Source organism: Theropithecus gelada, chromosome 12, assembly GCF_003255815.1.
Source record: "Theropithecus gelada isolate Dixy chromosome 12, Tgel_1.0, whole genome shotgun sequence".
NCBI classification, from domain to species: Eukaryota; Metazoa; Chordata; class Mammalia; order Primates; family Cercopithecidae; genus Theropithecus; species Theropithecus gelada.
In genome coordinates this window covers 90874763-90897900 of record NC_037680.1, presented here as the reverse complement: position 1 = coordinate 90897900, position 23138 = coordinate 90874763, and the positions used below count along the sequence as shown (strand labels likewise).

Sequence of the window (23138 nt, the reverse complement as noted above, 5' to 3'; positions counted from 1 at the left end):
AGATTTAATCTCTTTGGATTCATTTAACTACAGAGCACCACTCTTTAAAATGTGAATATATCAAATACAGTAATAAATCTGTGAACTGCCGGCTTATATTTTATTTCATGATGCCATTTCTATAATGGGATACAGAAAGAAATCACTGATAAGTTCTTATAACAGGAAAGATAAAAGAAATGAAATTTGAAGAGTAATTTCTACTTTCAAATACTTTCAGTGCTCGTACAGATAGAGTTCAGCAATCATTCAATGTCAACATTTCAGTGGATATAATCAGTAGGAAATGGTTCAGAAAGTAACCGGCCATGCATGATTCTGGCACTGCTAAATATGCAAGGAGGAAAGGTAAGTTAACTTTGTGTTTTTGATGGTGTAATTATAAGATGTAGGGAATCTTATACCAAAATAAATATGTAAATAAAACACCTTTTCTGAAGAACTTTATTAATCTCCAAATATATATTTTTGGTCTTAATTCATAGTTAATTCAGTAAATTTAAAATCATCAGAAAACAGTCTTTCATGGCAGTCAAAATTCAAATTAAGAAACAAGGAAGATGAGACTGATGAAAGTGATCCATCATTAGTCCATAATGGGTAGCATTAATAATTTCATAGGTCAAGTCGATCATTTTTAGTGATTCTAATGCAGCCAGGGAATATAAGAACAAGTTATCACTCTTATTTTTTTATTTTATTTATATTTATTTATTTATTTATTTTTGAGACACAGTCTCACTCTGTCACCCAGGCTGGAGTGCGGTGGTGGGATCTTGACTTACTGGAACCTCTGCCTCCTGAGTTCAAGCAATTCTTGTGCCTCAGCCACCCAAGTAGATGGGATTATAGTCATGTACCACCACAACCAGCTAATGTTTCTATTTTTAGTAGAGACAGGATTTTGGCAGGTTGGCCAGGCTGCTCTCCAAATCCTGTCTTCAAGTGATACGCCCGCCTTGGCCTCACAAAGTGCTGGGACTATAGGTGTGAGCCACCACACCCAGACTCTGTTATTATTATCTTTTTATATACACTATTTAGTCGTTTATAGTATTATTGGCGGTTTACATGGATTTTCGTGAAATAAATTAGATAAGTATTCATAGAAACTTTTTGGGATCCCTGAAGATTCTGTGTGTGTGTGTGTGTGTGTGTGTGGTAAGAACACTTAAGAGCTTAGCAAATTTCAAGTACACAATACAGTACTGTTAACTATAGTCACATTGTTGTACATTAGATCTCCAGAGCCTATTCATCTTGCATAACTGAAACTTTGTATCCCCAGACCAACATCTCTCCCTTACTCCCTTCACCACACCCCAGCAACCACCATTCTACTCTCTGCTGCTTGAGTTCAACTATTTTAGGTTGAATAAATAATGTAGTATTTATCTTTCTGTGTCTGGCTTACTTCACTTTGCATAATGTCAAGTGATATACAAAAATTAACTCAATGGAATAAGACCTACACATATTTCCAAAATCATAAAACTACTAGAAGAAAGGGAAAAAGCTTATTAACATTGGTCTAGACAATGACATTTTGGCTATGACACTGAAAGCACAGGCATCAAAAGCAAAACTAGGAAAGTGGGATTCCATCAAACTAAAAAGCATCTGCTTTTTAGCAGTTTATTATTATTATTTATTTATTATTTTTATTTTTTGAGATGGAGTCTTGCGTTGTCTCCAGTGCTAGAGTGCAGTGGTGCGATCTCGGCTCACTGCAACCTCTGCCTCCCGGGTCAAGCGGTTCTCCTGCCTCAGCCTCCTGAGTAGCTGGAGTTACAGGTGCCCACCACAGCACCCAGCTAATTTTTCGTATTTTTAGTAGAGATGGGGTTTCACCATATTGGCCAGGCTGGTCTTGAACTCCTCGTGATTCATCTGCCTCGGACTCCCAAAGTGCTAGGATTATAGGCATGAGCCACCACGCCCGGCTAGCAGTTTTAATAGTTAAGTAGTTTAGTAGTTTAGTAGGTTTTGGTAGTTTTTCATTTGAACGGCAAATGAAACAATAAACAGAATGAAACAGAAACTTATGGATTGGGAAAAAATGTTTGTAAGCCATATATCTGATAAGGGCTTAATATCCAAAGTATATAAGAAACTGTTACAACTCAACAGTTGAAATAAAAACCTCACATAATCTGATTAAACAATGAGCAACAGACCTGAGTAGGTATTTTTCCAAGGAAGGCATACAAATGGCCAACAGGTAAGTGAAAAGGTGCTGTCCTCACCAATCATCAGGGAAATGCAATTGAAAACCACAATGAGATATCTACCACCTGTTAAATTGTCTGTAATCAGAAAGATAAAAGATGCATATTGGCAAGAATATGAGGAAAGAGAATCTTTGTACACGGTTGGTGGGAGAGTAAATTGGTATAGCCATTATGGAAAACAGTATGGAGGTTCCTCAAAAAATTAAAAATAGATCTATAATAGAGCCAACAATCTCACTTTTGGGGATATATCCAAAGAAAGGAAATCGGTATATTAAACAGACATTTGTACTCCCATGTTTATTGCAGTACTAGTCATCATAGCCAAGACATGAAATCAACCTAAGTGTCCATCAGTGGATGAATGGATAAAGAAAACAGGGTTACACACAAATACACATGCGCGCGCACACACACACACACACAGTAGAATATTATTCAACCTTAAAAATGAGTTTATTGGATACAAGATAATTTGGTAATGAAGTTTGACTAGACTGGAAAAACTAAAAGACTTTCTTACCCAAAGAAGGCATCAATCATTTTCAACTTAAATAATATTTAGCTGGACTTTTAGCTTTCTACATATGCAAAGACCTCCAAAGGAATATACACTTTTTGTTTTCAGTGGACAAAAGGAGCAGAGCGCTCCTGAGAGTCTCCTACCTGTGGTTTTTTGATAGGTGCTTGACAGAGAAACGTGAGACAGATGCACCACCAGCAGGGTGTATATTACAATATTTAATGCTCAGCTAAGTAGTTAGAATCAATAACCAAAAGGAGAAATATTATAAAACTTAGTGAAACCCCGTCTCTACTAAAAAAAAAAAAACAAAAAAATAGCCGGGCGAGGTGGCGGGCGCCTGTAGTCCCAGCTACTCAGGAGGCTGAGGCAGGAGAATGGCACAAACCCGGGAGGCGGAGCTTGCAGTGAGCTGAGATCCGGCCACTGCACTCCAGCCTGGGCGACAGAGCAAGACTCCGTCTCAAAAAAAAAAAAAAAAAAAACTTAGTGCTAGATTCTATGTATAGACCTCAGTGTTCTGGAAAGTCGAAGAACAAAGAAATCAAACCAAAGAAGATTAAAGGGATGAGATAAGCTGGGCTTTGGAGAACTGATACAATTTATCAAGACAAAGAGGAAAAAGAGCAATATGACATGACATGAAATAATCAGCCCTTGTTAGTGACCTAGAAGATAACCTTTGTGTTTTTTCTCATAAAGCAGTCTCTTTCAGAGGATATTTACTGCAGGGTATTTCCTTACACCCCAAAATAAGGATATGACCTAGTCATGAAATCTCTACTTAAGAATGTACAGTGCTTATTTTTAAATGTTATCTGGAAGTCTCCTAACTGAAAAGCTTTCAGATTAATAGGATAAGTTTTGATTATTAATTAGCATTTTCATGACATCTTCCTGAATGCTTCATTGTGTTTTATTTAATAAATTACTGATTTTGTTGCCCCCTTTATTCATTGATAATTTAAAGAAGTTTATAATGTTAATTTCTTGTGTTTTTCTAAAGGTTAAATTCAAAGCGCTATTGTAGAAATAAGCAGAGCTGGAACTATCACAGATGAGAAAGGAATTGGCTGAATATCTTATCCTTAATGCCACAGTGTTATATGTGTACTTAAAGCAATTTGCTCATTAAGCAGAAACTATTAGAGCAGCAGAAATTCTGCCAATATCAGCAGAAAGCATTAGTTTGGAATACAATCCTTCTTCTAAATTTTGGCTAAAGTGGCAAGCTTTTTATTTTCTATTTTTTGTAAAGCTAATTCTACACTTTAAAAAAGTGGTTTAGAGTATTATCTCCAGGGTGTTTCTTGCTCCACAACTTAATGTATCTTTCTGTTTCCACATCTGTAAATTAGGGGTAAAAATAGCATCAAACTTATAGGCTTTGTGGCAATTAAAGGAGTTAACATATATGTATTTAGAAATACCTAAAATACTTAAAGGAGTGCAAATATGTGAATTGTTATACACTGCTAATATGAGGCTGGCATATATTTAACACCCTATAAGTATTTGCTATTATTTTTGCGCTGGTTGTTGCTGCTGTCATGACTAAAGCATAAATTAACAAGAAGAGACCAAGTCTTTACGCTTTTAGAAGACTGGTTCACACATGTTACTATAATAATAATTCAACAAAATAACTGATGCAGGCAAGATAAACAAATTACCCAGGCAGTAAACCTGTGTACAATCAATTTACTGACAGAAGACTGGTAGGCCCTGCAATTATTAATAATTATTAATAATTATCACAGTTGTATACTTTTATGTGTTTGCTAGGCTGCATCTTTTCTTACATATATAATTTTTTAGAGAATTGGTTGCTGTCATCTATACATCTCATGCTGAGTCAGTATTGGAGTTAGGTGGAGGCTCCTGTCAATGTTTCATCTGAACCTGCTGTGATCCTTTTTGTCTTTTCACAGCAAATCTGTCAGTCCAAGGTAAAGGCTTCTTCCACCTATTTAGAAAATCCATTATGCTATCATACATAATATGTCAAGTTGAAGAAACCTACATAGTGTCTCACAGTTTTGGACTGGATATTATGAGACTTGAAATCTGGTTCCAGCACTTGTTGCCAATTACTCCTCATATCCTAAGTTAGCCATTTAAATTGAGCTCAATTTGTGTATTGAGGAGATACATTACAAGGTTTCTGAGGTCTTTTCTGCTCTAAAATTTTCATTCTAAGATGGTAGAAAATATTAATTAAAAATTTTAACAATGGTATTTCTTTAAATTCTTAGTCAAAATCAAGAATATATTTGCAAAATTGTGTCCTGTTAGAATAGTAGTCAGAATCACTAGGAAATCATGCAATTCCCAGATAAAGCTTCCTCTGTATTTAGAAGAAATAACCAGTCTATCAATTGATTAAACACAAATGTTTTATGCAACAAATTAATATTAATCTTAGGAAATACTGAATTGACAGATTTGAACCAGGAACAAAATCCACTAGTGTTTATCAGTGTTATACAATATTCCTCCTGATTAGATTTATCGTGACCATAGTAAGGTACCATTTTCCTTTTATTTCTGATAACACTTTTTTCAGCAATTTTATTATAATTGATTTAATCTACATCATTTATAATTTATATTTAATTTATGCTATTTTGAATTTCTAAATGTTTTAAGACATGCTTTATTCATATTTTAACAGTGTTAAAGTATAATTGATCTGTGATAAAATGTACACATATAAAGTGTACAATTCAATGTTTTAACACATGTATACACTTCTGAATCCTTTATCACAATCAAGATAGTAAACATATCCATCACCGCTGAAAGTTTCTTTGTTCTCATGTATAATGACAGATTAGAACCCACTGCAATCCTCTCTACAGGAAGCCTCTCTACAGGAACTGTGCTTTCAGTTATATAGATTACTTTGTATTTTTTTGAGTTCTATATAAATGGGATCACACCATATATACTGTTTTTCGACTAGCTTTTGAAATTCAGTATAATTATTTCTAGATTCATCCACACTGTGTTTATCAGTAGTTTGTTACATTTTATTGTATGGACATACCACAATTTGGATGATGGTCATTTGAGTTATTTCTAGTTTTTGACTATTGAATATAAAGATTCTATGAATATTTGGGTACAAGTCTTTGTATGGACATCTGTTTTTGTTTCTCTTAGGAGTATAATGGCTGAGTCATATGATAGGTATATATTAAACTTTCTAAAAAACTGTCAAACTGTTTTCCAAACACATAGGAGTCATGCCATTTTACATTCCCAGCAGGAGTGTATGAGAGTTCCCATTCTTCCCTGTCATCAACTTCATCAGAAATCAGTTGCTCCCTCTTTTCCCCACCTAGCGATGCTGGGCCTAGAAGTCTCTGCCAAGCTGTGGACATGGGCATTAGATCTGCAGGATGTGATTTGTTAAAGTTGTTAAGAATAAGGCCTACTTTAAGAGACACCAAGTGAAATTTAGAAGACAACGGGAGGGTAAAACTGATTACTATGCTCAGGAACGCTTGTTGATACAGGATAAAAATAAATAGAAAACACCCAAATACAGGATGGTAGTGTAACAAACAGATATCATTTGTCAGATTGCTTATGCCTGTATAGAAGGGGATATGATAGTCTACATAGCATATGCACATGGACTGTCAAAATATGGTGTGAAGGTTGGCCTGACAAATTACGCTGCAGCATATTGTACTGGCCTGCTGCTGGACCACAGGCTTCTCAATAGGTTTGGTATGGACAAGATCTATGAAGACCAAGTGGTGGTGACTGGAGATAAAGGCCTTGCCAGAACTACTACTGGCAGTAAAGTTTTTGGGGCCCTGAGGGAGCTGTGAATGGAGGTTTGTCTATCCCTTACAGTACCAAACGATTCCCTGATTATGATTCTGAAAGCAGGGAATTTAATGCAGAAGTACACCGGAAGCACATTATAGGCCAGAATGTTGCAGATTACATGTGCTACTAAGTGGAGGAAGATGAAGATGCTTACAAGAAACAATCCTCTCAATATATAAAGAACAGCATAACTCCAGACATGGAGGAGATGTATAAGAAAGCTCCTGCTGCTATATGAGAGAATCCAGTCTATGAGAAGACACCCAATAAATAAGTTAAAAAGAGGTAGAACCATCCCAAAATGTCCCTTGCTGGAAGAAAGATCAGGTAGCTTCAAAGAAGGCAAGCTTCCTCACAGCTCAGGAGCGGGCTGCTTAGAGTTAAACCAAACAGTTTTCTATGAAGGTTTTTCAGAAAGATGATAAACTTAAAGAAAAAAAACCAACAACAGTTGCCCATATGTGGATCTATTTCTGGAATCTCTACTCTGTTTCTTTGACCAAGTTATTTCTTTATGCCAATCCAATACAGTCTTGATTATTGTAGCATCATAATAAACCTTGAGAGCAGATAGTGTTACTACTCCAACTTTGTTCTTTCTCAAAGTTGTTTTAGTGATTCTATATTTTTAAATTTCCATATGAGTTTTAAAATCCGCTTGAAAATTTCTTCAATTAAGACCTACTAGGATTTGAACTGGCATTGTATTTAATCTATAGATAAGTTTGGGGAGAACTGACATCTTAATCATTTTGAGTCTTCTGTTGATGAACAAGTATAGCTCTCTATTTATTTATGTCTTCTTTATTTTTTTGCATGTTTTTTAGTTTGCATGGTGAATTACACTGTCTGATTTCAAATATTAAAACAGCATTGTATTACTGACATCATCTCTATTCGACCATGATTTCTGTCCTGGTATTTATACTTTCCTTTCTGCTACGTTGAGTTAATTTTCATGTCTTCTGGTGTCTTAAAGTGATCGTTGGTGTCATTAATTTGAGAAATTTTGTCTTTAGTAATGTTAGCATATAGTGCTGTAAATTCCTAAGAACTGCTTCAGCGTCATTCCTTAGTTTTTGATATGTTTGTATTTTCATTGTCGTTCAGTTCAAAATACTTTTTTATTTCTCTTTTTATTTCTTCTTTGATCCATGGGTTTTTTGATTTTCAAATATTTGGGGACTGATTGATTGAATTTTAAGTCTATCCTGTTTTGGTTAGAGAAATACATTGCATGAGTTGAATCTTTTAAAATTCACTAAGACTTATTTTATGGCTTAGTATATATCTTGGTCAATGTTTCATGTATACTTGAAATGAATACGTGTTGTGCTACTGATGGATGGAATGTACTACAAATGTCAATCAGTTTCCTCACATGCATGTCCTGATCAGTACTCTGATGAATACTTGAGGAGTATCTTATGCAAATATTTAGGGTTCTTTGTGTATCTCTCATCTCTCCAGATCTCTATTCTGTGAATTCCAAAAGCCTTGCTATCCCTGTGCTCTCATTTTCATTTCCTTACCTTATAGAGTTCACCAATTTCCATCTGAGCTCTCCTTTCTTGAGTTGTGGCTTAGAAATTCTCTCAAAGCAGGAAGGTGATGCAAATGTGGGGCTCTGTTTTTCATCTCTCTGGGTTACTTGTACTTCATTGCCTAGTGTTTTGCAATTTAAAAAAATGCTTGTTTCTCAGGAGGTTGATGAGGGCGGATCACAAGGTCAAGAGATCGAGACTATCTTTCTCAACATGGTGAAACCCAGTCTTTGCTAAAACCAGAAAACTTAGCTGGGTATTGTGGTGCACGCCTGTAGTCCCAGCTACTCCGGAGGCTGAGGCAGGAGAATCGTTTGAACCCAGGAGGCAGAGGTTGCAGTCAGCCAAGATTGCGCCACTGCACTCCAACCTGGAGACAGAGCAAGACTCCGTCTAAAAAAAAAAAAAAAGCTTGTTTCAGACATTATGTTTGTTTTTGTTGTTGCTTGTTATTGTTTCAGGCAGGAGGGTACATCCAATTACTGTTCCTCTAACTTAGATAGAAGCAGAAGTCAAGTACAAGTTCAAAATAAAAAATCTGCTGCGGTGTTTAAAAGATGACACAGGAAAAGTGGTGTTTGAATCACTTGCTTGCAGTAATGTCTGTAATCACAGTTCCACATTTAGGTTAAAATGTAGTTTTTCATTATTCTGAGAATCTTGTTTTCTGAAGGTTCAAATGCAGGTATAAAAACAATTCTTTTAGGTTGAAACATAAACATTAAGAAAATAAATTATTCCATTTGAAAAGTGGGATTTGTGTGCATTCACTGTAGCATAATCCAAAATCAAATATAAGCTTTAAAGGGAATAATTGAAAGTTGAAGGCTCTCAACTTTGCCCCTAATATTTCCTCATTTTATTTACCAGAAAATAAGTTTTTTCTCAAAGATAGTGCTTCTTAGGAAAATATGAAGATCCGTAAGGCATTTATGTAGGCTCTTTATAGAAGGACTGTATCAGTCCCACAGAAGCTCAAATATACCATTGTATGATACAGTTTCTCTACCTAGACAAAATAAGGTCAATAATCTTTCCTACCTTGAAAAAGGATGGGGTCTGGTTCCAAGATGACCAAATAGGAACAGCTCCTGTCTGCAGCTCCCAGCGTGATCGATGCAGAAGACGGGTGATTTCTGCATTTCCAAATGAGGTACCTGGTTCATCTCATTGGGACTGATTGGACAGTGGGTGCAGCCCACAAAGGGCAAGCCAAAGCAGGGTGGGGCATCGCCTCACCCGGAGAGTGCAACATCAACATAAAGGTCATCTACACCAAAATCCCATCTGTAGGTCACTAACATCAAAGACTAAAGGTAGATAAAACCACAGAGACGGAGAGAAACCAGAGCAGACAAGCTGAAAATTCTAAAAATCAGAGCACCTCTTCTTCTCCAAAGGATCGCAGCTCCTCACCAGCAATGGAAAAAAGCTGGACAAAGAATGACTTTGAAGATCAAGTAGAAGAAAGAATATGAGTGATTGAAGATAAAATTAATGAAATAAAGTGAGAAGAGAAGTTTAGAGGAAAAAAGTAAAAAGAAACAGAGCCTCCAAGAAATCTGGGACTATGTGAAAAGACCAAATCTACGTTTGATTAGTGTACCTGAAAGTGACGGGGAGAATGGAACCAAGTTGGAAAACACTCTGCAGGATATTACCCAGGAGAACTTCCCCAACCTAGCAAGGCAGGTCAACAATCAAATTCAGGAAACACAGAGAACACCACAAAGATGCTCCTGGAGAAGAGCAACCCCAAGACACATAATTGTCAGATTAACCGAGGTTGAAATGAAGGAAAACATGTGAAGGGCAGCGAAGAGAAAGGTCAGGCTACCCACAAAGGGAAGTCCATTGGACTAACAGCAGATCTCTCGGCAGAAACTCTACAAGCCAGAAGAGAGTGGGGGACAATATTCAACATTCTTAATACCTGATGTAAATGACGAGTTGATGGGTGCAGCACACCAACATGGCACAAGTATACATATGTAACAAACCTGTACGTTATGCACATGTACCCTACAACTTAAAGTATAATAATAATAAATAAATTAAAAAAAAAAAAAAGAATTTTCAACCCAGAATTTCACATCCTGCCAACTAAGCTTCATAAGTAAAGGAGAAATAAAATCCTTTACAGAGAAGCAAATGCTGAGAGATTTTGTCACCACCAGGCCTGCCTTACAAGAGCTCCTGAAGGAAGCAATAAACATGGAAAGGAACAATAGGAACTAGCCACTGGAAAAACACGTAAAGACCATCGATGCTAGGAAGAAACTGAATCAACTAATGCGCAAAAGAACCAGCTAACATCATAATGACAGGATCAAATTCACACATAACAATATTAACCTTAAATGTAAATGGGCTAAATGACCCAATTAAAAGACACAGACTGGTAAATTGGATAGAGTTAAGACCCATCAGGGTGCTGTATTCAGGAGACCCATCTTATGTGCCGAGACACACATAGGCTCAACATAAAGGGATGGAGGAAGATCTACAAAGCAAATAGAAAGGAAAAAAAGAAAAAAAAAAAAAAGAAAAAAAGAAAAGCAGGGGCTGCACTCCTACTCTCTGATAAAACAGACTTTAAACCAACAAAGATCAAATGAGACAAAGAAGGCCATTACATAATGGTAAAGGGATTAATTCAACAAGAAGAGCTAACTATTCTAAACATATATGCACCCAATACAGGAGCACCCAGATTCATAAAGCAAGTCCTTAGAGACCTACAAAAAGACTTAGCCTCCCACACAGTAATAATGGGAGATTTTAACACTCCGCTGTCAATATTAGACAGATCAACAAGACAGAAGGTTAACAAGGATATCCAGGACATGAACTCAGCTCTGCACCAAGCGGACCTAATAGACATCTACAGAACTCCCTACCCCAAATCAACAGAATATACATTCTTCTCAGCACTACATTGCACTTATTCCAAAATTGACCACATAGTTGGAAGTAAAGCACTCCTCAGCAAATGTAAAAGAACAGAAATTACAACAAACTGTCTCTCAGACCACAGTGCAATCAAATTAGGACTCAGGATTAAGAAACTCACTCAAAACCGCCTAACTACATGGAAACTGAACAACCTGCTCCTGAATGACTACTGGGTAAATAATGAAATGAAAGCAGAAATAAAGATGCTCTTTGAAAGCAATAAGAACAAAGACAAAATGTACCAGAATCTCTGGGACACATTTACAGCAGTGAGTAGAGGGAAATTTATAGCACTGAATGCCCACAGGAGAAAGCAGGACAGATCTAAAATTGACATCCTAATATTGCAAGTAAGAGAACTAGAGAAGCAAGAGTAAACAAATTCAAAAGCTAGCAGAAGGCAAGAAATAAGTAAGATCAGAGCAGATCTGAAGGAGATAGATACACAAAAAACCCTCCAAAAAATTAAAGAATCCAGGAGCTGGTTTTTTTTTAAAAGGTCAACAAAATTGATAGACTGCTAGCAAGACTAACAAAGAAGAAAAGAGAGAAGAATCAAATAGACACAATAAAAAATGATAAAGGGGATATCACCATCAATCCCACAGAAACACAAACTACCATCAGAGAATACTATAAACACCTCTACACAAACAAACTAGAAAACTTAGAAGAAATGGATAAATTCCGGGACACATACACCCTCCCGAGACTAAACCAGGAAGAAGTTGAATCTCTGAATAGACCAATCACAGGCTCTGACATTGAGGCAATAATTAATAGCCTACCAACCAAAAAAAGTCTAGGACCAGAAGGATTCACAGCTGAATTCTATTAGAGGTACAAAGAGGAGCTCCTACCATTCTTTCTGAAACTATTCCAATTAACAGAAAAAGAGGGAATCCTCCCAACTCATTTTATGAGGCCAGCATAATCCTGATACCAAAGCCTGGCAGAGACCAAACAAAAAAACGTAAATTTAGACGAATATCCCTGATGAACATTAATGCAGAAATCCTCAATAAAATACTGGCAAACTGAATCCAGCAGCACAACAAAAACTTATCCACCATGATCAAGTCAGCTTCATCCCTGGGATGCAAGGCTGGTTCAACATATGCAAATCAATGAATGTAATGCATCACATAAACAGAACCAAAGACAAAACTCACATGATTATCTCAATAGATGCAGAAAAGGCTTTTGACAAAATTCAACAGCCTTCATGCTAAAAACTCTCAATAAACTAGGTATTGATGGAACATATCTCAAAATAGTAAGAGCTATTTATGACAGACCCACAGTCAATATCATACTGAATGGGCAAAAACTGGAAGCATTCCCTTTGAAAACTGGCACAGGACAGGGATGCCCTCTCTCACTACTCCTATTCAACACAGTGTTGGAAATTCTGGCCAGGGCAATCAGGCAGGAGAAAGAAAGAAAAGGTATTTAATTAGGAAAAGAGGAAGTCAAATTGTCTGTCTGCAGATGACATGATTGTATATTTAGAAAGCTCATTGTCTCCACCCCAAATCTCCTTAAGCTGATAAGCAACTTCAGCAAAGTCTCAGGATACAAAATCAATGTGCAAAAATCACAAGCATTCCTATACACCAATAACAGACAGAGAGCAAAATCATGAGTGAACTCCCATTCACAATTGCTACAAAGAGAATAAAATACATAGGAATACAACTTACAAGGTGTGTGAAGGAGAACTACAAACCACTTGTAGTTCTTCAAGGAGAACTACAAACCACTACTCAATGAAATAAAGGGGGACACAAACAAACGCAAGAACATTCCATGTTTATGGATAGGAAGAATCAATATCGTGAAAATGGCCATACTGCCCAAGGTAACTTATAGATTCAGTGCAATCCCCACCAAGCTACCAATGACTTTCTTCACAGAACTGGAAAAAAACTACTTTAAATTTCATATGGAACCAAAAAAGGGTTCGCATTGCCAAAACAATCCCAAGCAAAAAGAACAAAGCTGGAAGCATCACGCTATCTGACTTCACAATATACTACAAGGGTACAGTAACCAAAACAGCATGGTACTGGTACCAAAACAGAGATATAGACCAATAGAACAGAACAGAGGTCCCAGAAATAACACCACACATCTACAACAATCTGATCTTTGACAAACCTGACAAAAACAAGAAATGGGGAAAGGGTTCCCTCTTTAATAAATGGTACCAGGAAAATGGGTTAGCCATATGCAGAAAGCTGAAACTGGATCCCTTCCTTACACCTTATACAAAAATTAATTCAAGATGGATTAAATACTTAAATGTTATACCTAAAACCATAAAATCCCTAGAAGAATCTATAAATTAACTTAGGCAGTATGGCCATTTTCACAATATTGATTCTTCCTATCCATGAGCATGGTATGTTCTTCCATTGGTTTGTGTCCTCTTTTATTTCACTGAGCAGTGGTTTGTAGTTATCCTTGAAGAGGTCCTTCACATCCCTTGGAAGTTGGATCCCTAGGTATTTTATTCTCTTTGAAGCTACTGTGAATGGGAGTTCATTCATGATTTGGCTCTCTCTCTGTTTCTGGTGTATAAGAATGACTTTCTTCACAGAATTGGAAAAAACTGCTTTAAAGTTCATATGGAACCAAAAATCACCCCACATTGCCAAGACAATCCTAAGCCAAAAGAACAAAGCTGGAGGCATCATGCTACCTGACTTCAAACTATACTACAAGGCTACAGTAACCAAAACAGCATGGTACTGGTACCAAAACAGAGATATAGACCAATGGAACAGAACAGAGCCCTCAGAAATAATACCACACATCTACAGCCATCTGATCTTTGACAAACCTGAGAGAAACAAGAAATGGGGAAAGGATTCCCTATTTAATAAATGGTGCTAGGAAAATTGGCTAGCCATAAGTAGAAAGCTGAAACTGGATCCTTTCCTTACTCCTTATATGAAAATTAATTCAAGACAGATTAGAGACTTAAATGTTAGAACTAAAACCATAGAAACCCTAGAAGAAAACCTAGGTAATACCAGTCAGGACATAGGCATGGGCAAGGACTTCATGTCTAAAACACCAAAAGCAACAGCAGCAAAAGCCAAAATTGACAAATGGGATCTAATTAAACTAAAGAGCTTCTGCACAGCAAAAGAAACTACCATCAGAGTGAACAGGCAACCTACAGAATGGGAGAATATTTTTGACATCTACTCATCTGACAAAGGGCTAATAATATCCAGAACCTATAGAGAACTCAAACAAATTTACAAGAAAAAAACAAACAACCCCATCAAAAAGTGGGCAAAGGATATGAACAGACACTTCTCAAAAGAAGACATACATACAGCCAACAGACACATGAAAAAATGCCCATCATCACTGGCCATCAGAGAAATGCAAATCAAAACCACAATGGGATACTATCTCACACCAGTTAGAATGGCAATCATTAAAAAATCAGGAAACAACAGGTGCTGGAGAAGATGTGGAGAAATAGCAACACTTTTACAGTGTTGGTGGGACTGTAAACTAGTTCAACCATTGTGGAAAATGGTGTGGTGATTCCTCAAGGATCTAGAACTAGAAACACCATTTGACCCAACCACCCCATTACTGGGGATATACCCAAAGGATTATAAATCATGCTGCTATAAAGACACGTGCACACGTATGTTTATTGTGGCACTATTCACAATAGCAAAGACTTGGAATCAACCCAAATGTCCATCAGTGACAGACTGGATTAAGAAAATGTGGCACATAGACACCATGGAATACTATGCAGCCATGAAAAAGGATGAGTTAATGTCCTTTGTAGGGACATGGATGCAGCTGGAAACCATCATTCTCAGTAAACTGTCACAAGAACAGAAAACCAAATACCGCATATTCTCACTCATAGGTGGGAATTGAACAATGAGATCACTTGGACACAGGAAGGGAAATATCACACACCAGGTCCTATTGTGGGCAGGGGGCAGGGAGGAGGGATAGCATTAGGAGATATATCTAATGTAAATGACGAGTTAATGGGTGCAGCACACCAACATGGTACATGTATACATATGTAACAAACCTGCACGTTGTGCACATGTACCCTACAACGTAAAGTATAATAATAATAATAATAATAAAAAAACCCTAGAAGAAAACCTAGGGAATACCATTGAGGACATAGGCATGGGAAAAGACTTCATGACTAAAACACCAAAAGCAATGGCAACAAAAGGCACAATAGACAAATGGGATCTAATTAAACTAAAGAGCTTCTGTACAGCAAAAGAAACTACCATTAGAGTGAACAGGCAACCTACAGAATGGGAGAAAATTTTTGCAATCTACCCATCTGACAAAGGGCTAATATCCAGAATCAAAGAACTTAAACAAATTTACAAGAAAAAAACATACATCCCATCACAAAATGGGCAATGAATATGAAGAGACACTTCTCAAAAGAAGACATTTATGCAGCTGACAGAAACATGAAAAAATGCTCATCATCACTGGTCATCAGAGAAATGCAAATCAAAACCCCAATGAGATACCATCTCACACCAGTTAGAATGGCAATCATTAAAAAGCCAGGAGACAACAGATGCTGGAGAATATGTGGAGAAATAGGAATGCTTTTACACTGCTGGTGGGAGTGTAAACTAGTTCAACCATTGTGGAAGACAGTGTGGCGATTCCTCAAGGATCTAGAACTAGAAATACCATTTGACCCAACCATCCCATTACTGGGTATATACCCAAAGGATTATAAATCATGCTACTATAAAGACACATGCACATGCATGTTTATTGTGGCACTATTCACAATAGCAAAGACTTGGAACCAACCCAAATGTCCATCAATGACAGACTGGGTTAAGAAGATGTGGCACATATACACCATGGAATAGTATGCAGTCATAAAAAAGGATGAGTTCATGTCTTTTGCATGGATGAAGCTGGAAACCATCATTCTCAGCAAACTATCACAAGGACAAACCAAACACCGCATGTTCTCACTCATAGGTGGGAAATGAACAATGAGAACACTTGAACACAGGGGAACATCACACAGTGGGGCCTGTTGTGGGTTGGGGGGTAAGGGAAGAGATAGCATTAGGAGAAATACCTAATGTAAATGAGTTCATGGGTGCAGCAAACCAACAAGGCACGTGTATACCCATGTAACAAACCTGCACGTTGTGTACCTGTACCCTAGAAATTAAAGAATAAAAAAAAATTTCCACCATACAGATATAAGAGACATAAATAACTTTCAGAACATAGATGATAGCAAAATATAACAAAATAATTAGGAAGTGATAAAAAAAATCTTTCATACCTTATACTATGTTAAAAAGGAAAATTGGTAAATATAAATTATAATTGTAAAAGCCATACAAGTAGAAATGGCACAGATGTGACAATTTGAAAGGAAACCAATAAGTACTTATAATTTTAATGAAGTATTGTCAATATTATAGTACTGTGCATTAAAATCACAAATTTCCTTATAAGAAATTATTCTGATTTTCCTCTGAATTAAATAGATATTATGAGAATCACATATATAGTTAAAACTCTTCAAAGCTTAACTTCTAGATCTGTTAAGCTCAATGACATTCATATAAAAACAGACTCCTGCTATTCTTCCTTTTTTCTTTCTTTTTTCTGGAGGGAGTTTCACACAGTTTCTTTTTTTATTTATTTATGTTTTTCTGAGACATAGTTTCACTCTTGTCACTCAGGCTGGAGTGCAATGGCACAATCTTGGCTCACTGCGACATCCGCCTCCCGGGTTCAAGTGATTCTCCTCCCTCAGCTTTCTGAGTAGCTGTGATTACAGGCATCCGCCACCCCACCTAGCTAATTTTTGTATTTTCAGTAAAGACGGGTTTTGCCATGTTGGCCAGGCTGGTCTCAAACACCTGACCTCAGGTGATCCACCAGCCTTGGCCTCCCAAAGTGCTGGAGTTACAGGCATGAGCCACCACACATGGCCAGTTTCTCTTAATAAGGTTTCAATATATTGTTTGAAGTCATCATTTTCTTTCAACTTATTAGGAGATTAGAAATAACTTTCCAACAAACTTCTAAATCTATGAACTTCTGCATAAGGTAATTATTAAAATGGATATAGATATGAAAAAATACTTGGTATCATAAGGCACTTATTTATATTCAGTACCTCTGATGGGGAAAATTTTTAAAATATAGTTATTTCTTGTTTGAATATAAACAAAGCTAAAAAATTCTTTTTTTATCCCTATTACTACTTTGGAAAACTTCCTAATTTCCTATGCTTCAGTCTTAATTGTTGAAATAGTAGTGCAGTTTGGCTGGCTTACAACATGGATACTTACTAGTCATTGGTTTTAAAGAAAAGAAAAATGCAAAAAAGTATCAGAATTATACTTCACCCTTCAAATTAATTTACCGCTTAAATTAAGATCTAAAAGTCACAGATTTTCAGTAAATATTTGTTTTTTTCATTCAAAAATCATTTCCTAGACTTTTACTTTCTATTGGCCACTGTTTTCTGCACAGTGGGTATATTCAGGAAAAAGGTAGAAAAAGGTTACTATATTTATGGAACTTATACTTTGTTTTAGAAGACAGCTACTGAATATGATCATTATTGTGACGCATGCTGTGAAAGAAATAAAAAGTGTGATGTGACAGCAAGTACCTCTGATGGGGAGCTACTTTACAGATAAGATGGTCAGAAAACACCCCTTTACAAGATACTTAAATATCTAGGATATTTAAATCCAAGAACTGTAGGGCTATGGAGTCAACCATGGGACTAATCAAGGATATGCATTTCAGGCATATAGGAAAGCAAGTGAAAACTCCTAAAATGGCAAAGTTGAGATATTCTAGGAGTAGAAAGATAGCTAATACGTTGACTCATGAGAATATGAAAGCCATAGGTTGACTGAAGATAAAGTTGGACATGTAGTCAGGAGCCATATCATAGAGGCTCATGAGTTCCATTTTGAGGAGTTTAGTTTGATAAGCATAGTATGTTGTAAGCAGAAAGTGACAGACCACTCAGATTGGTATCCCGAAGAAAAACTTGGATCCCAAGATGCTTTTTCTATTTTATCAACCAACAGGTTTAAATTACACTTTCTTCTATGAAAGTAAAAAATACCCACAATGGACTTCATTTTTATTTTTTAAATATGTTTGGATTATGGTCCAAAAGAAAGCTTGAACTGTGAAATACTTGAACAAAGACTATGCAAATGGAATTAACAGAATGGTTAAGATGCAGCCAATGTTCAATAATGTTGCCATTTCATGTCTAATCTGCTAACTGAATATTTATGTAGATAAGTAGACTGCACTGGAAAATTATTCAAGTCAATACATTTTTAAGTACATGATCTTGTACCTGGTGTTCTAAGGGATACAAAGATGAGTGTGATGAAATTTCAGTTTTAAAGGAATTAAGACTCCAATAGGAGGAGACAAGCTATGAAACTAAACATATTGATAATAATGGACCTAAAAGTCAAAAGATGTTTTCTTTCCTTTAATCCAAGTTCTGTCTCTGGCACTAATTCATTGTAAGATCTTGATCAGGAAATAACATTTGCCTTTAAGCAAACATTTCAGGATAAGCTCAATTTTAAAGATAAATAGAGGATACAAGGTGACCCCCATAATTCAGAGGTCATTGTTGGACTTCTGGTTTCAGCTTAAGTGCTCAAGATAGATTCTTCTCACAGACCTTCTCTGTTTTGCAATTATTTTCTCCTGAATTAAAATCTTCTTTAGAAGTACCTGGCAAAGATCTCCTTTAACAGCTACATGACATATGTTTCACCACCCCCTCCTTCCAATAAGTAGATTGGAGTTATAAAATACATGCAATATAATTCTTATGGCATTACAATTTGAGTTTGGCACAGAGTAGATTGAAATAGTTTTGAAAAATTGAATGTACACTAAATTTATTGCATTTAGTAAAAATCTCATGCTTCAGAAAAGATAGACATTTAACTAATCAAAAAATAATAATGTGATTTATGTAAGCAAAACACATACACATGCACACACACATACATTAGTATGCACACACAATTCTATGCTCACCAATTCCAGCCATAATCATGCAAAGAATAGGCATATGTCCAAATATCAAAGGAAATCATTTAAAATAGAATTCAATTTCTATAGTTGGGAGGTCAGATTAGGCTAGATGTTTTATTTTCTTCTCTAACTTATGAAAAAGTCCCATTGATTTTATCATAAGATTTTATAATAAAAAACTTTAAAATGTCATTTATCTTCAGAAAGACAACATTAGGCAATTCCCTTGATTATGACACGCTAATTTTGGATTTTCATGTTTAAACTGAAACAAAGATATTTTGCTATCTATATATTACATGGATACCCTGAGAACATAAATGTCCACCATTATAATTTAAATTTAAAGTGGGCTTTCAAAACCTTGCAAATTTTTCCCAGAAGATATTGAAAAGATAAATAGCTGATTATTGTGTTTATAACATAATTCTATTTCTTTCTATACATAAAAAGTCTGGCATATTGTTATTAAATGCGATTTTTAGAGATTGGTAGAACTTAGTAACATTTGCATACAGCAATCTCTGACTTTCAAAAAATTACTGCTGAATAGCATAGGGAAAAGCATTTTATACAGCTTTTACATGCATGGCATGTATTAATGCAGAAATCCAGAAGCTAATGATATATCTAATGGCACATAAATACACAAAGAAGAATACACACATACACACACACACCCCCTTCAGATGCTTGATGCTTCTTGTTGTATTCATTAAGCCAAGCCATAATTTCTCTATTGTTTACTTTTCTTACATTCATTAAGCCAAGTCATAATTTCTCTATTGTTTACTTTTATCATAAATTCAAATGCCTTCTGTTAGTTTGTTTATTTTCAGTCATGTTGGTTCGTCTTTCAGCCTCTGGAAGATAAAATAATTGAGTTTTTTGATGACATGGTTAGACCTATATCATTTTCCACTAAAATGTCGTTAGATATTTCACTTAAGACAATGTCCTCTAGTTTCATTCATATTGCCAAAAATGACAAATTTCCTTTTTTAAGGCTGAATAGTATTCCATTGTGTAACTATATCACATTTTAAAAATCCATTCATCCATTGATGGACACTTACATTGTTTCCATATCTTGACTATTGTGAAAGTACTGCAGTCAACATGGGAGTGCAGACAACTCTTCAACATACTGACTTCAATTCCTTTGGATATATATGCAGTGGTGAGATTGCTGGATCTCACAATAATTCTATTTTTAATTTTTTGAGGAAACTTCATACTGTTTTCCAAAATGTCTCTATTAATTTGCAATACCACCTACAATGTATGAGGGTTCCCTTTTCTCCACGTGCTTGCCAACACTTGTTATCTTTTGATAATAGTCACCCTAACAGCTGTGAGGCAATCTCTCATTGTGGTTTTAATTTACATTTCTCTTAAAATTAGAGATGTTGAGTATTTTCTCATGAATTTGTTGGCAATTTGTATCTCTTCTTTCAAGAAATATCCATTTGAGTCCTTCACTCACTTTTTAATAGGGTTATTTGTTTTCTTCTTCTTTTTTTTTTTTTTCCAGATGTCACTGTTTTTTTTTTTTTTTTAATGATACTTTAAGTTCTAGGGTACATGTGCATAATGTGCAGGTTTGTTACATATGTATACTTGTGTCATGTTGGTGTGCTGCACCCATCGACTTGTCAGCACCCATCAACTTGTCCTTTACATCAGGTATAACTCCCAATGCAATCCCTCCCCTTTCCGAGTCCAAGTGATCTCATTGTTCAGTTCCCACCTATGAGTGAGAACATGCTGTGTTTGGTTTTCTGTTCTTGTGATAGCTTGCTGAGAATGATGGTTTCCAGCTGCATCCATGTCCCTACAAAGGACACAAACTCATCCTTTTTCATGGATGCATAGTATTCCATGGTGTCTATGTGCCACATTTTCTTAATCCAGTCTGTCACTGATGGACATTTGGGTTTTCTTCTTAAGTAGTTTGATTTCCTTGTATATTTTGGCTATTTACCCTCTTATTTGATATATGAGTTGCAAACATTTTCTCCTGATCTATGGGTTTTCTCTTCACTTTGTTGTTTACTGTGCAGAAACTTTCAGTCTGATATAAGCCCATGTAGTTCCTTCCATACACATTTTAGGGATTTTTTTCTATTTCTGTGAATAATAACATTGGAATTTTGATAGATATTGCATTGAATCTATACAATGCTTTCAGTAGTATGGACATTTTCTCTATTAATTCTTTCAATCCATGAAAGAATTTATTTGTGGGATATCTTTCTATTTATTTGTGATATCTTTATTTTCTCTTGGTGCTTTTGCTTTTGAGGTTATATCCAACAAATCATTGCCCAGACCAATCAATGTTATGGAGCTTTTCCCATTATGTCCTCTTTTAATAGCTTTATAGTTTCAGGTCTTACATTTAAGGTTTTAATCTACTTTGAGTTGATTCTTATACAAGGTTTGAAATAAAAGCCTATTTTTATTCTTCTGTATATGAATATCAAGTATTCCTAATATTATTTTTTGAAGGGACTGTTCTTTCCCCATTGTATGATCTTGGCATCTTTGTCAAAAATCAATTCACCATAAATGTATGGGTTTATTCCTGGGCTCTCTATCCTATTCCACTGGTCAGTGTGTCTGTTTTTATGCCAGTATCATGCGGTTTTGTTTATTATAGGTTTGTAATATATTTTGAAATCCAGTAGTATAGTGCCTTCAGCTTTTATCTTTTTTTTTTTCTTTTTTTTATTATTATACTTTAAGTTCTAGGGTACATGTGCACAACGTGCAGGTTTGTTATATATGTGTCATGTTGGTGTGCTGCACCCATCAACTCGTCAGCACCCATCAACTCGTCATTGACATCAGGTATAACTCCCAATGCCATTCCTCCCCCCTCCCCACTCCCCATGATAGGCCTTGGTGTGTGATGTTCCCCTTCCCGAGTCCAAGTGATCTCATTGTTCAATTCCCACCTATGAGTGAGAACATGCAGTGTTTGGGTTTCTGTTCTTGCGATAGTTTACTGAGAATGATGGTTTCCAGCTGCATCCACGTCCCTACAAAGGACACAAACTCATCCCTTTTTATGGCTGCATAGTATTCCATGGTGTATATGTGCCACATTTTCTTAATCCAATCTGTCACTGATGGACATTTGGGTTGTCGAAAGAACAAAGGCGGAGGCATCGCACTACCTGACTTCAAACTATACTACAAGGCTACAGTAATCAAAACAGCATAGTACTGGTACCAAAACAGAGATGTAGACCAATGGAACAGAACAGAGTCCTCAAAAATAATATCACACATCTACAGCCATCTGATCTTTGACAAACCTCAGAAAAACAAGAAATGGAGAAAGAATTCTCTATTTAATAAATGGTGCTGGGAAAATGGGCTAGCCATAAGTGAAAAGCTGAAATTGGATCCTTTCCTTACTCCTTATACGAAAATTAATTCAAGACGGATTAGAGACTTAAATGTTAGACCTAATACCATAAAAATCCTAGAAGAAAACCTAGGCAATACCAGTCAGGACATAGGCATGGGCAAGGACTTCATGTCTAAAACACCAAAAGCAATGGCAACAAAAGCCAAAATTGACAAATGGGATCTAATTAAACTAAAGAACTTCTGCACAGCAAAAGAAACTACCATCAGAGTGAACAGGCAACCTACAGAATGGGAGAAAATTTTTGCAATCTACTCATCTGACAAAGGGCTAATATCCAGAACCTACAAAGAACTCAAACAAATTTACAAGAAAAAAACAACCCCATCGAAAAGTGGGCAAAGGATATGAACAGACATTTCTCAAAAGAAGACATACATACAGCCAACAGACACATGAAAAAATGCTCATCATCACTGGCCATCAGAGAAATGCAAATCAAAACCACAATGAGATACCATCTCACACCAGTTAGAATGGCGATCATTCAAAAGTCAGGAAACAAC

The 23138-nt window shown here is 36.1% G+C and overlaps 1 protein-coding gene and 1 pseudogene across 3 annotated transcripts in view; one reads left to right on the top strand and one right to left on the bottom strand.

Moving 5' to 3' along the window:
• SPAG16 (sperm associated antigen 16) overlaps positions 1-23138 on the bottom strand; it is a 1132640-nt gene that overhangs the window by 132698 nt on the left and 976804 nt on the right. The gene's annotated exons all lie outside the window — the stretch shown is intronic.
• LOC112636538 lies at positions 6159-6975 on the top strand (annotated as a pseudogene).